At 37.0% G+C, this 13,501-nt stretch overlaps 1 protein-coding gene across 1 annotated transcript in view; it reads left to right on the top strand.

Moving 5' to 3' along the window:
• The first annotated feature begins 4,774 nt into the window (after positions 1-4,774).
• Positions 4,775-13,501, top strand: part of LOC133605878 (adhesion G protein-coupled receptor L3-like) — a 381,662-nt gene continuing 372,935 nt past the window's right edge. Inside the window, exon 1 of the mRNA XM_061959234.1 lies at positions 4,775-5,037. The gene's annotated coding sequence lies outside the window, so the exon portion shown is untranslated. The remainder of the gene's footprint in view (positions 5,038-13,501) is intronic.

Here is a 13,501-nt window from a genome sequence, read left to right as displayed (position 1 = left end):
GATTGTGGGTGCGGCTACGTGTGTGGGTGTGTGGGGCTGATTGCTGAATATATAACACCTGCACCTGTCTGTGAAGTGTTTGGCTTGTATGGAGAGAGTGTGGACCTGGGTGCCGTTACTTCTGTTGACCGCAAAGGGACCACAAACCATCTGAATGTAATGTATTGTATTTTTACTCAAAGGGAAAATAAATCACCCTCAAAACAGCAGTAATTACTTCATGTTGCATCTTTGCGTGTCAGACAGAGCCCTGCTTTCCACTCTCAGTGACTAATTACTTTCTGATAGTCACACAACAAGACATATAGCCCTCCCCCCTTAAAAAGTATGTCTGCAATGAAGCGTCCCCTGACCTTGCACCTGTCCAGGGAGGCACCACGGTGCAGGGGGGAGGACCTTACAGGTGTAATTACCCATGGGTCACAGCTTGACATGGCATGTTTGGGGTCCGTGCGGTGGCTCCTGTGGCTACACCCTGTAGTTCCACCTGGGGCGGAGTGAGGCCCCCGTATCGGTCCGCTATGATACCACCCATTCAATTACGCACATGCTCAGTGAGCCACATGTGACCACCCCACTGTGGACCTTCTACGTGCAGGTGCCTGAACATGCACAAATATTAGAGTACCCAAAATTAACTTAGTTTGACAAGCGGTAGAAAATGGATGGATGTCAAATACAGAAAAAAGTTGTTTATCGCTGTTAATTGGTTGACCGTGGTAAATTAATTTTTGTGAAGTAGGAATAATTAATTATAAACCAAACATTTTCCCATAGCAATAGCATACAACAACTTTTTGAAACCTCAATATGATTTTAACATTACGAGAGCCCTCTAGACATGAAATAACACCCTTCAGTCACCCTTACGCTCTTAATCCAATATAATGCTGCCTGAGGCTAAGCCAATCAGTGGCAATGATACTGAACAGCGTGCTCTAAATGCTTTGGTCTCATCATGTGGCCAATACTTCACTTCATTTAGCCATTCGTATGCTTTCGGAGTCTACATACAAATTAATATAGAACATTTAACAAATAATGCTGAATTTGATTTTAGTCTATGAATTTTGGCAAAATGCATTAAATTTGCAATATTAGTATAAACAACCCAGCTCAAAAAACACATTGAACTCACAAATGCAGACAATGTTTGTAATAAATACTTGTTGCAACACATTTGGTACACAATCAAATGACACATTCAGAAGATCACTAGATGCCTATTAGAAAAATAATATATGTATTTATGTGCTAAAACACAGATAATACAAACAGTAATAGAACACAACAGGGTTTTCTACATTCTTCAAATATGAACTTTGACTTTCTAACGTTCCACTTTCTTTCTCTTTATTCCCATTTTTGCAGTTGTGTTTTTTTTTTTCAAACACTTTCTTCTTGTGATATACAGTATATATGTTTTCACTGTTGGCTTTTGCGTGTCAGGTGTTCCACAGTGACTCAAATTGCATGAATGGTTTTGGGTTGGTTTTATGGCGGATGTCCTTCCTGTTGAAAACCTGGCCAGGAATCAAAGCCATGCCCTTTGTCACGAAAGGCCTGGCACCATCAGGTTTTTATTTTTTCCTCATCACATTAAGACTTTATTACCTTCTTATTCTTGACTTAATCCTCAATTTTTTTTTCTCGAAAAATTACAAGTTTATACTTTGTTTGATACAACAATTTACAGCTGTAAAAATATGTATTTTTACCTAAATATTGAAATGTTGTGCTTCTATAGACATTTCTTCCTGTCATAATACTTATGTTGATTATGACTTTTTTCTATTAATATTATGACTTTATTTTTGTAAATTTTGTGCAGTTTTTTTCTTTCTTTACAATTCTTTTTCCTCATAAAATTCTCCTCTTAATCCTATAATATTCAACTTTATTGTCATGATATTATACTTTTTCTGCCACCACCCCCCCCTCAAAACTGCTACTCAAAGGGGAACTGCACTTTTTATTTTTTTTTATTTTGCCTATCTATCACAATCTTTATGTAAGACAAGAACATTTTTAATGCATTCTAACTAGTAAATAAATGCGGTCAAAAGTCAGCTACAATGGAGCCCATGGGGGCTGCGCTATTCTGCCTATAAAGGCCCCTAAAAAACATCCAAACACCTCCATTGAGGTTTTATACACATGCTGTAAGTATATATGTAATGTATTAACAGGCACATTTATAATAACATTTAATATGTAGTTATTTTTGATCATTTTAAGCATACGCGGCGCATTCATTTAAAAAAGGCATCACGTTTTCTTTTTATTCAACATCACTGATTATTACTCACTGCAGACTTCATGAGAATCAACAAACATATTAAAACATCACTTTCTGTACAAGGTCTGCTGTCATTAGGATGCCGACTGATGCAATGTTGTTATATTCCCGTTTAGATTAAAAAAGACTCAAAATTCTCGCCAAGAAAAAAGGGAGGTGGAACCAAGCGTCTTTTTGTGTCTTTCTAGCTATTCCGGGTCTAAATTGGCTGTCAAAGTGTACCAACTTGTCGGATTACGTCCTCCTCTTTCTACTGTCAAGGTGAGAGGCATGATTTATGATCTGGAATAAACTTTCCCGAGCTTCGAGGTGAGAAAGCAGCTCACCAGCCGATGTCACATAGCTCGTAATCACAGTGCTGCTCTAAATAGTTTGTCTGTAAGTGTTTATAATAATAATAGTATCCATAATACTTGGTTATTAGTGAAGTGTAAATGTAAATTGAGTATTGGCAGTTTTGGGGTGGTTGTTTATTGGGTTTTATAGGCGGAATAGAGGAGCTCCCATCGGTTCCATTGTAAGCAGACTTTTATTTACAAACCTCAAAACCAGTGAAGTTGGCACGTTGTGTAAATCGTAAATAAAAACAGAATACAATGATTTGCAAATCCTTTTCAACTTATATTAAATTGAATAGACTGCAAAGACAAGATACTTAACGTTCAAACTTTTTGAAAATATTAGTTAATTTGGAATTTGATGCCTGCAACATGTTTAAAAAAAGCTGGCACAAGTGGCAAAAATGACTGAGAAAGTTGAGGAATGCTCAACAACACTTATTTGGAACATCTCACAGGTGAACAGGTGGGTGCCATGATTGGGTATAAAAGCATCTTCCATGAATTGTTCAGTCATTCACAAACAAGGATGGGGCGAGCGTCACCACTTTTTGAACTAATGCATGAACAAGTTGTTTAAGAACAACATTTCTCAACCAGCTATTGCAAGGAATTGAGGGATTTCACCATTTACAGTCCGTAATATCATCAAAGGTTCAGAGAATCTGGAAAAATCACTGCATATAAGCAGCAAGGCTGAAAACGAACATTGAATGCCCGTGACCTTCGATCCCTCAGGCGGAACTGCATCAAAAAGCCACACCAGTGTGTAAAGGATATCACTACATGGGCTCAGGAACACTTCAGAAAACCACTGTCAATAACTACAGTTCGTCGCTAGATCTGTAAGTGCAAGTTAAAACTCTGCTATTCAAAGCGAAAGCCATTTATCAACAACACCCAGAAACGCCGCCGGCTTCGCTGGGCCCAATATGTCTGTCTAAACTGAGCAATCTGGGGAGAAGGGCCCGAGTCAGGGAGGTGACCAAGAACCGGATGGTCACTCTGTCAGAGCTATAGCATTTATTTTTGATAAATTTGCAAAAAATTCTAAAAAAAAAAAATAACTTTTTGACATTGTGGGGTATTGTTTGTAGAATTTTGCGGAATAAAAATAATTTATTAAATTTTGGAGTAAGGCTGTGTGACATGACAAAATATGGAAAAAGTGAAGCGCTGGGTGCACTGTATATCAAATAATGTGCAACAAATACATTAAATCAGTTAATTTGATTAAAAACACTTAGATTTATATTCTCGTTTTAAGTAATTGTTTAATGAGTGAATTAATACAAAATGATCAAATCAGGACTGCATGGAACTTTAAGTACGTAGACAGTTCTTATTTTTAACACGGCCGCTGTAACAAAGTGTGCATGAGGGTGGGGGTGCGTGGGTGCTGTGATCAGCACAACAATGTTTTCATACATTTTTGTTATTAATGCACGCTGGTTAAAAAAAGTGCAATTTCAATGTTGATGATGTACATTTATAAAAAGAAAAAAAAGAGTCATTTCTGACAAGCAAAAACCTGGATTTTCCCTAAAATACACATTGGGTTTAAACTGATTACTCGATTAATTGGACAAACTAATCGATCTATTACTGTTACTTACTACTTGATGGCTGCAGCTCTATGCAGCTTATTGTATTCTTAACTAAACTGTTCAGATTGTCATAAACAGTCCAGTTGTGATCGATTCAATGCCCTCAAAATTTCCCAAATACTTATTTTTCGTAATCATTTATTTTTCTTCATATCATCAAGGCTTTATTCACAGAATACTTTTAACTTGATGACTTTCCACACCTTGTTTTCCCAAAATTGCAGCTTTATTTTTATTTTGTTTCTCGTAACATTACGACAAACTAAACATCTACACATTGTTTCTTCGTGATATTACAACTCAATTCTCCTTAACATTTGCATTTATTCCCCTTTTTGCTTTGAAGCCCCCTGCTGATGAAGATTTACAGTGCAGCATGTCATCTAAAGTGTACTGCTAGGGGGCGCCAGAGTATACGCCAACAGCGGCACTGCTCTCTCTCTCTCTCTCTTTTTTTACCCCCCCACTCTCTCTCTCTCTCTACCCCCCCACTCTCTCACCTTTTCATCGCCCCTCTCTCTCTTTCTGTCTTTGCCGGATCGGACTCATCCGGGGCGCATGCAGTTTTGTCCCGCAAATTGTGCAGTTTGAAGAGTGATTTCGGCTCATTGGGAATACTCTTTTGCTTTATTTTGTGATGCCCACACAGAAAAGGACGCATTGTGCCACAAGCCAGGAAGTGAGGATGTAAGACGCGTGGATGTGGATCCCCCCCGCCCCCGACTCCCTCCCTTTGGACATATTTTCATTCCCTTTTCTTTTGGATCAAAAGGCTAACATTTGAAGCACGTTGGTGAGTGTGAAACACAATAACAACAACACGGTTCCATGCTTTCATTTATTCATCCATGCTCCCTTCTCCCTTCTAATTGACACCAACGCGTGCTGGCGGTGCGTTTACATGTAATGGGACATTTGCATTTCCCCGTGCTGCATTGACTGACCAACTTTCACTGGCGTCCAGTGTGTTCCATCCCTGTGTGCTCTTTTAAGCACATTCTACTGCATTCTAATATCTAAGCGCAGGAAAAAGTCATTTAATTCCGCTTTTGACAGGTATTTAATACCCCAAATGACATGGAACGTCCCTGGTAATAAACTATGACTAAAATGCAGATTTCAAGGTAGTGGAAATGTGAAATAAAGCAAATAGCTTTACACCTTTTCACACATGTTTTGCACTAACATATTGAGTTCAGTAATCTCTCCTATGTGTCATAAATTGTCAATTTAACTCGTCTAGTAATACATTTTCAATTCATAAATGATTCATAATTTGATTAAATTAATAACTAAAACCAGTGAAAACGCCTTGCATGCCAATAAAGTCACCAAAATATTCAATATATACTGTAAATACACATTGTTTCTACAGTATCTTGTAAAGTCTCGTAAATAAAAATGAAATAATAAAAAAGATGGGAACATTCCTTTAAACTTGATGCATGCACAACAAAGGTCACTAAAGTATTCAAAATAAACAAGGCATTAAAAAATTATTCCGAATACATATTGTATTCAAAATAACAATAATACGGTATATACAGACACAAGGGATAAAAAGGCATCAAAAACTAGAAAATGCAAAAAAATAAAATAATTAAAACAAAAAGTGAGGTGACTAAAATAAAAAAATATTAAAGAATACATAATACATTCAAAACTTCATAAAACACATTTGGTAAAATAAATGACAAACATGGATGAATGAAAAAATATTAAGTTTTCAAACAAAATATTAGTAAATAAGTATAGTGAATTGAAATAAATAAAATGCATATTTTTGCGGTGAATAAAAAAAAAAATTGGGTGAAATAATCCTCTTCATCTATTGTAGACAGAAAATATATAAATATATATATATATATATATATATATATATATATATATATATATATATATATATATATACACACACACACATATATAAATATATAAATAAAAATATATTTTTTGTGTTAATGCATTTTTTGGTAATTGGGACAGAGCTAATGCAGTAGCGAGCCATATATGACGCATGTGCCACAGGGTGCCCACCCTTTCACCCTCATAGCATCTTATACCACACTTCAAAGGCATTCTTTTTTTCTTTTTTTTTACAGACAACATACTGCGTTCCGTATTAGTAGAACATAATATGACTCCTTGAAGGACATGATGTCTTTATTTCTGTCATTGCAATTGTTTCCCAGCAGTCATTTACATGAAGCACTCTTTCATTGAAGCCTACAAGTACAAGTACGGTATTGTGTTATTTAATCCTCAATCTGCTTTAGACTCTTCAACAAAAAGTGTTCTGACAATAGAAGTTGCTTGGAATTTGAGCAAAAAGTTGGTCTCCATGGCAACCGTGGTGTTAAACCTCATGCTGAACAATAAGTCTTTATTTAATTGTTTAATTACTTGATGTGTGAATGTGAGTGTGAATGTTGTCTGTATATCTGTGTTGGCCCTGCAATGAGGTGGCGACTTGTCCAGGGTGTACACCGCCTTCCGCCCGACTGTAGCTGAGATAGGCTCCAACACCCCCCGCGACCCCGAAGGGATTAAGTGGTAGAAAATGGATGGATGGATGGAATTACAAATACATTTGAAAATAATATAAAAAAGAATGACACCTTTTAAATTTGGCACCTTCCAAAGTATTATTTTTTCAGTGGTTCTTGTTTTGTTTTTTTGACGTGCGCTGTGCAATAAAACGAATGATAAAAATCAACAAACACCAAAAAATGTTCGCGGTTCAAGGCTCTTGATGATCATGATGTCAGACGGTGACATCAGACGATGTCATGACATCATTGCTGCATTGCCGCATTTCTCTCTGTCAACATTTTGTCATATCCGATATTTCTGGACGGAAAATAAAAGAAGAAAATAAAAGCACACCTAAACAAAGCAAGACGCACATTTTTGTCTTTGAGTTCAAATCTTTTCAACGACTGAGCGGCTGTTTAACGTAATACCATTTTTTTCTTTTAGCATAAAAGCATTAGCAATAGCATTAGCTTGTCTTTTTTTTATAGATTTTTTTCCCCCCCGAAACTGCTTGCATTTGAGAGAAAAATATAGCACACATTTAAAGAGCAGCTTTTCTATCTGTGTTTAAGTCTATTCAACACTGACGTGGATATTAAGTACAAATATGTTTTTTTAAGCACAATAGCATAAGATGAAAGCAACAGGTCTTTTACAATATTTTATTTTATCTTACTAAGGCGAGGAAAAAACATTGCTTTTTATCTTTGAGTGTCGTGGCTGTTAAGTACAATTTATGTGTGTTTTGGTCTTTTTACCAATTTTCCAAAGTGATTTGGTTGAAAAACATTATTACGTGTTTTTACTGAGCCAGACAACATTTTTTGTGTCTCTAACGATGACACGGTTATTAGAGCTGCAGCTATCGATTACTTTAGTAACCAAGTAACCGATCGAGTATTTTTTCGATTATCGAGTAATTGGATAGAACACACCCTGTAGCCTCAATGTGTATTTTAGGGGAAATAGTCAAAATAAACAACAATTTGTCTGCTAACTATAACCTTTGTTCTTATTTCTCTAATAAATGCACATCATTAACATTGACATTGCACTTTTAACAGGTGTGTGTGAATAAAGTTAAAAGATAAAAATCCCCGCTGTTTGCTGCCACACAGAACACAGCACCCACACAGCCCCACTCTCATGTGCGCTCTATTGTAGTGGCCGTGCAGAAACCATGTCAGTGTATTTAAAGTTCCATATTTCCAGATTTGTTAAATTTTTATTTCCTACGCTCATAAAAAACGATTAATCAAAGCAGCGCAATATAAATTAAATATTTTTCTAATCAAATAAACCAATTTAATCGATAAATCGTTGCAGCCCAACGATTATCAAGTGTAGGACAATTATTACTAACTTAAGCTAGCATGAGCATAGAAGCCTGTCTTTTTTTAGATTTCAGAACTGATTTGTGGCACAAAATCCCACTTGTAATTTTGTGAGATGCACATTTTTTTTCTCCGAGTTTAAATATATTGGATCATGGCCTGGCTAGTTGGCAAAATATGTTCTTAGCATTAGCTGTCATTAGCGTTAAAGCATGTCATTTTTTAATATTTCGGGACAGATTCAAACTCAGAATGAAAATAGAAAATCTTCGTTGAGCGAGACGTTTTTGTCTTTGAACGAGTTCAACTATAATCGACGGCCCAGCTTTAGCATTAGCTCAAGCATTAGCATTGACCTTTCCGATATTTCATAAGAAATATCAATCAAATATCGACATAACTATTAATCACAAAGCAATTTTTTTAATTAGCTTGAAAGCTTGTTTTTTTTAGATGAGGTAACTAATTAGTGCTGTATTGCAGCCTGCGAGCATCCTGTATGAAATAAAGATGCACGTAGCATCGTACCTTGGGCTCCGTTGTTGTTGGGTTTGTGTGAGCGTCCAAAAATGTCAAGCTAGCATTTAACGCAATCTTCTGACACTGTACCACGTGTAAAAAGGCATCCAAAAGCGATCAAACTGACAAACCCGCCATACATCAACGTCTTTACAACCCTATAAAAAAGTCCCATATACAGTATTTGCATTTTCAGGTTTTTCTTTGGTGTTATATTGCTGACCTTTTCCATTTTGTTTCGGAGCGTTCAAACAAAGATGCGATGCTTCTCCGGGAGGAGCGCGCTAAAAAGAAGTTAATTTATGACCTGTTTGGGAAGCAGGTTGAGGCTTGAATGTGTAATCAGGGAGTGCACCTGCAGCCCAGCATACAAATGAACGGACATGGCGGTTAGCATTTACGCTGCCTTACCTAACCCCCGGCCCGCAGAAACCAAACCGGCGGGACTCACTGACCTGACCACTAATTGTCCAATGACGACGGATGATCTTTGGATTGTTTTATTACAGTAGTCCTTAGAATCAGCAAAGCGCTCCTCTCATATAGAGGATCTTTGGCATTTATCACTTGTAGCTTATGAATGAATTGCAGCCCCTCCCCATCTTAGCTTTGGACCAAATTGATTCTCCTGATCAATACCTCAGATTGGATTGAGGTAGCGTTGGCGGTAGGCTTAAAGGAGAAGAAAAAAATGGTGGTCGGTCCCGTCTTCTGCTGGCGTCCCTTTGTCACCAGTGGAGTGCTTTAGCTTTGCCTCAGTGGAGCAAAGCCGCTTAAACGACTGCATTCCCCCCCCCCCCGAGTCTCACCTTGAACGTAATTGACTGCGCCGGGACAAAAAAAAAAAGTGCTGAGATCTTCGGTTTGTCCACAAGCGGACGCGGACCCGAGATTGTTCTGTGTTGTTTACAGCCGGCTCCCATTCACGGGATGTCTCTTTCACCGCCATTAATGAGCTTTAGCGTCTTCTGCCGAGTCCTCCGGCGAATCCCGCGACTTTGATTGGCTGCGGTGAGACCTCAATCAGTCATGATGTCAAAACGTGTCCCCCGCCACCCCCGCGAGACACGATGCGGCTCATTCAGCCAAATAATAAGCAGTGAGACAACACAGGTAGCCAGAGTAGTCGCTGCAAGCATCGGACGGGAGATTTTTTTTCTCGGAAAATAGGCCTTAAAGTCAGCTGAGACATCTTTGCTACTTTTGAATGGATTCATTATCTTGACAGAGGCTTATTGACGGACACAATGGATGAAAAGGACTATTAGCTTCTCATCTGATGCTGCAAGACATAGGCCTAGATATAGGACAAACCTAAGAGGGACATGTCAAAAAAGGAAAAACTACTGACAGTTTTGGGAGTGATTTTATATTCAGGGTCGTCTAATATTTGGATCAATACACTAGTATTGTTTTTTTGTCTTACAGATATGTTTCTGCAAACTAGGGGTGTCATATTTAGAGTTGTCTTGTATACGGCCATTTTGTCTTAGTTTAAAGCAGGGGTGTCAAAATCCACATGTAGAAAAATGTACTCCCAAGTGGGCCAAACTTCTAAAATCACGGCAGGATAACTTAAAAATAAAGACAACTTCAGATTGTTTTCTTCGTTTAAAAAATAGAATAAGCACATTCTGAAAATGTACAAATCATAATGTTGTTTTTTTACACTTACATGTTGCGGTTAATAGTATTCTACCTTTATATGTCGTTATTTATACTTTCTGAATGAATGATGTGATACTGTTCACCAGTCAACTCATTGGTGTTAATTTTCAATCTATCAAGATAAAAAAAATAATACCAAAATCATATTACAGGATGTTGTTTATGCAGTTTGATCATTTTCCTTGACTGGTGCACTAACATCATGTGGTTTATTTTTTTTCCAAATGTAGCATCATCTACAAAGAATTGCTATTGCGACATCTAGTGGACACATTTAGAACAGCGATTTATTTCTTTCAAAAATGTTGGCAAATTTTTATACTTAGCAAACTCATCCTGCGGGCCGGATAAAACCTTACGTTTGACACCCCTGGTTTAAAGGGTCTGTTTGCAACATTTACACAGATGTCTGGAGGGCGCCAACTTTACAATGTATTTTAAGCGTTGTATCTTACGGCTTCTCGGACGTAATTCCGTATGTGCGTAACACATGCAGGCGCATTAGCTTTAGATGTATAATAGCAATTTGGATAGTTAGCATTAGCTGTCATTGCATGTACAGTACAGAATCAGAATAGTTTTTATTGCAATTGTTTGAGAACGGGTTCACAAACTAGGAATTTTTTCTTGGTGCAAAGTACAGGCCAAAAGTTTGGACACACCTTCTCATTCTATGCGTTTTCTTTATTTCCATGACTATTTACATTGTAGATTGTCACTGAAGGCATCAAAACTAAGAATGAACACATGTAGAGTTATGTACTTAACAAAAAAAGTGAAATAACTGAAAACGTGTTTTATATTCTAGTTTCTTCAAAATAGCCACCCTTTGCTCGGATTACTTTTTCGCACACTCTTGGCATTCTCTCTATGAGCTTCAAGAGGTAGTCACCTGAAGTGGTTTTCACTTCACAGGTGCGCCTGAAGCTCATTGAGAGAATGCCAAGAGAGTGAGAAAAAGTAATCCGAGCAAAGGGTGGCTATTTTGAAGAAATTAGAATATAAAACATGTTTTCAGTTATTTCAGCTTTTTTTGTTTGACAATATGATGTGCCTGAGCGGCTAGGAGACACCGAAACATTTTATTTTATTTTATTTTTTAACTTGGGACTTCCCGCAGGCCGTAGTTTGGGGACCCCTGGTTTAAAGGGTCTGTTTGCAACATTTACGCAGATGTCTAGAGGGCGCCAACTTTCCAATGTATTTTAAGCGTTATATCCCGCCTTCTTCCGGCTTCTCGGACGTAATGACGTAATTCCGTACGTACGTAACACATGCAGGCTGCATTAGCTTCAGGTGTTCTTAGCTAATAATAGCAATTTGTATAGTTAGCATTAGCTGTCAATGCATGTATATTCTATCATAACAACAACATGACTGCAAATTATTTGTTGCTTCTCTTAGACTGTTTGTGTTGACGACACCGGTTGAGTGACCGCCGCAAACACCAATCATTTTACTCCACAAACTTAGTAACTGTGAAATATATCGATCATTTTAACACAAATGTGTTCTGTTGAACCACTGATGGTAACACAAGCTAGTCAATGGTGTTCTTGTTATGTTTTGCTTTGAAAAATGTTACTGTGAGAAAGTGGTCTTGAAAAACGATGCAGTTGTCTTATATTCGGGATTGTCTTATCTTCGATGTCAGTTGGGTAATTTTCTCTTTTTTGTCTTTGACTTTGTGCCAAAGAATATTTTCTACCATCTTAAAAAAGAGAGAATCAATATAGTAAAAAAAAAAAAAAGTACATTTTTCAGACCTTAAGCCCCTACTTTTTTTTATCTTACTACGGCTTATAAAACGGTGCAGCCAATTTATGGATTTTTCTTAGCTAACGCCGATATTTTGTATTCAACAAAGAGTTTTCAACAATCCCTGAAAAGGAGTGGTATTGTTTGTGCTATGGCACCATCTTTTGGACGAGTTTGCTCACTGCAGGTGTTGCGGGTTGAAAACGTACTTCCTATTTTAATGCCTTGAACTGGAAGTATAACAGTCCATAGCGGTTCTGCTCGAAAGGATTCTTAATTCATCACTCCAAGCAACATTTGTAAGTTTCGCAATATAACTAAAACAACTCATACTTACTAAATCCTCCCATGTTTGATGTTTGTAGGAGTGTTTTCACGCATATTTTTATGTGCTACCGTAATTTAATCAAGCTAGTGTTGTTAGCATTAGCCAATACGCTAACACCTTTCAAGTGTCTGTTAGTATTAACTTACAACGGCATCCTCTTTATCTTGTTTCAGTTTTGTAAATTCACCAAAACGTCACCAAAGATTTACTAATTCTGTTCAGCTGATTGGAGAGCGAGCTTTTGTTTTGTTTGATCAGCCGTTTTACTGCCGTGTGACCGGCACCATTTGGAAAGAATTAGGTATGTAAATAAACATTTACAAAATATTTTGTACCAATATATGGTCTGGTGCTGCTAATATGTAAAAATATTTATTTATTCCAAAATTTGGTGTGTGCGGCAGAAATCCCGGTACGCTCCATAGCCTGGAATTTACGGTAATCGATTTATATTCAGGACAGTAATTGTCTTTTTTGTCTTTTATCTTGTTTTAGAGATATATATTTTTTAAATATGGCATTGTCTTATTTTGGTTGAGATTATTTTGAGATACAATATGTATAATAATACTTCCATTTTCTCATTACAACATGTCCGGAAAAGGAGTAGGAACAAGCAAATCTAATTTATTCTTACCCAATTTCCGTTTCATATTCATTTCTTACGTTTATTTCTTACATATATTTGCTTCAGTACGGTAGTTTAGTACCTTTTTGTCTTTAAAGAAATATAAAAAATGTTTTCATAGCATGTAAAAAACGTTGTTTGTAAAAGCGGGGATTATATTTGGATTTAATGGAAATAAAGTAGTATTAGGAGAGTAAGCATGATGGAAAAAAGTATATTTTCAAAAAGTCTGTAAAAAAAAGAACGTCATTATTTTATACGTGGTTTAATTTTCCCCAAAGCCTAAAAGGACAAGAACTACGATTGAGTTCCAAGAATAACGTCTTCTAAGGATTATGAAAAAATGGTAATTGGACATGAATAAAATCACCCTCATTTTACAAAAAGCTTCTTTTGGGGAAGAAATGAGACAACTTGCCTTCCGACTGAGGGACATGAAAGATCCAATCACCTTCGTGTCGCCAATTATTTCTGCTGCGATTGTGAC

This window comes from Nerophis lumbriciformis, linkage group LG05 (assembly GCF_033978685.3).
Source record: "Nerophis lumbriciformis linkage group LG05, RoL_Nlum_v2.1, whole genome shotgun sequence".
Taxonomy (NCBI): Eukaryota; Metazoa; Chordata; class Actinopteri; order Syngnathiformes; family Syngnathidae; genus Nerophis; species Nerophis lumbriciformis.
This window is presented reverse-complemented; position numbering and strand designations above follow the sequence as displayed.